A 2,798-nucleotide genomic window follows, 5' to 3' on the forward strand; every position below is an offset into this window, starting at 1 on the left:
CGTAGATTTGTTTTCATTTTCTTCAGCTTTAATTTGAATTTGCATATCAGTAATTGATGGTCTGTTCCACAGTCTGCCCCTGGCCTTGTCTTCACTGATGTTATGGAGCTTTTCCATCTTCTCTTTCCACAGATGTAGTCTATTTGATTTCTATGTGTTCCATCTGGTCATCTGATCCAACTAAAATCCTCACAGATTTTTCATGCAAACAAAAGAAATGAACTCCACTAATATGAGAAGTCTGCAGTTTCTTGGGGTTCAAGATTGCCATTTTCATCTGGGTCTGATTACATGTACCCATTCTAAGATTCAGTATTCCATAAATACAGAAACTAAGAATGGATACTCTGAGTCTCACACCAAAGCCTGAGCTTGACGTTTTATTTCTGTAGGCAGTAGTGTGCACTCAATAAATTTCATCACAAACAAAAACACTTATAGTCACTATTACTGACATAAGAGCCAAAAGCTGCAGTTTTAACTGCAAAAAAACAGTGCTTTATTAGGTACTTCATCCTAATGAACCACAGATATCTTGACTAATCGTGTTGCCATGGATTACTAAATCCCATTTTCCATTAATTCTGGTTTAAAAATATCAACTTCAGGTTTAATCCCAAGGGCTTTAACTAAATCACACTTAAAATCCCATCTTGTGATCTCTGTTCAGTTAAGCACTGGTCCTATTTCAAAAACATTAATTTTTCAATTAGTAGAAAAGTGTTACTTAATAATTTGTGCAGATAAAGATTACAATAAATTATTGTCAACTATATTGGATATTGTTATAGATAATTTTGACTCATAATGACCCCATGTGTCATATTAGAACTGCCTTATAGGTTATAATCTTCATGGAAACAGATCTGCAGACAATTCTCCACTGAGAGTTTCAAGCAGCCAAATTTTCAGTTAGTAGCTGACTGCTTAACTGTCTCATCACCAAGATTCCTGTATATTAGAAATAGCAAATAGTATGAAATGTCATCAACCATTCCTCTCAAAATCCTCTCTACTCTCCTAGATTTGATTATTCATTGCTATGGATTCACAGTACTCAGGCACTATACTTAGATATGGTGTTTATTAGGCTAGTAAACAGGTTACAATTAAGGGCAAAAACGTTCAGGGCATGATTATTTCCATCAGGACAACCTCTTTCCTCTGCCATGCATACAGGAAATCCTCCCTCTGGCCCTCAGAAGCTTGGACTGGCATGTGTCGTGCTCCACAATCTTATGAAGCTATTGCAGAGCTGCTGATAAATGCTCACAGGGCACATCATTCTACTATAAACTACATCTTAATGGCACTCAGCACTAGCTTTCAAAATTAAGTGCCTAGAGGCATCCTATTTCTATAAGCTTTAGTTGTTCCATGGGTTGGGAAGCCCATCAATTTTTCTAGTGCTCTGGATCATTGTTCTGTTGTTACTGCTTCTTTGCCACTCTTATACTCCATCTCTGTCACCATTTTCTGTTTCCAGATCAAGGAGTTTCAGTGCTCTGGGATCTCTGGGTCCAAAAAATATTCTCTATGCCTGGCTTTCTCTTTGCTTATCATGATATCCCCCTTCTACTTCTGAAATGGAAAAACTAACTAGTCACAATTATACCTGTTAATAATCAGTCACCACTGAGTCAAATAATCCATCAACACCTTCCCCCATTTCTCCCATTAAGTAAAAGTCATTTGGTGGGGATTTTACAAAGCTTATGGCTGTAAGAGATAGTAAATAATTCACTGCACTACAAATAGACACCAAATACAAAGAAGTCCTAGTCCACTAGCTGCTCATAAGTAAAAAGATGAGGCTTTCTGCTCCTGCAAAGATTTATAGCCTCAGAAATGCAAGACAGAGTCACTACAGGTCAGACTCAATTGGATAGCACTTAACAATAACAACAGCACTTTATTAGTACAATTCAGGGAATGAGGGCAGATTTGGAGCTGAGAGGAATACATAAAAAATCGTAATACTTTATATTAAATAGAATTAGAGTCTTAAGTTTTGATCATTGCTTGCATTCCCTAATAATTAGGGGTTACATGGTCAGGAAGGGGAACAAGTCAGACAAAAATAAATAAATAAATAAAAATTTAGGTTTATAATATATGGAGCACAGAGAAGTTTTTTTTATTTTCTTTTTCCTTTCCATATGTAAATATCACCACACGACTGTCTGTTTGTCATACTGTGGTGGTGACTTGTGAGTTGCTGTATTCTGCAAGTTATGCCACCAGTATTTTAAATACCATGGTAGTCAAGATTTAGATGAGCTTCCAAATGAAGACACACTACGAAGAAGGAGTGACAAAATATTCTGAATATTTAGTCACTGAAAACCTTATGAATAACAGAGAAACACTGTCAGAAATCGCACTGGAAAATGAGCCCCTCAGGTTGGAAGGCACTCAGAATGCGACTGAGGAAGAGCTACCTCCTTAAAGTAGAGTTGACTGTGATGATGCAAATGGAGTAAAGCCAATGGGAATAAATGACTCAGGACCTTCATTTGCTGATGGGGCACAACTCAAATTGAAGTGAAACAGCTGTAAATATCCACTAATAATTGGAACACAGAATGTATGAAATTTGAATCTAGGAAAATTGGAAATTGTCAAAATGAAATGGAACACATAAAAACATCATTATCTTAGTCATTAGTGAGCTGAAATGGACTGGTATTAACCATTTTGAACCTGATAACTACATGGTTTACTATGCAGGGAATGACAAATTGAAAAGGAATGGTGTTGCATTCATCGTCAAAAAGAACATATCCAGATCAGTCATG

This window comes from Chrysochloris asiatica, unplaced genomic scaffold, assembly GCF_000296735.1.
Source record: "Chrysochloris asiatica unplaced genomic scaffold, ChrAsi1.0 scaffold00443, whole genome shotgun sequence".
NCBI lineage: Eukaryota > Metazoa > Chordata > Mammalia > Afrosoricida > Chrysochloridae > Chrysochloris > Chrysochloris asiatica.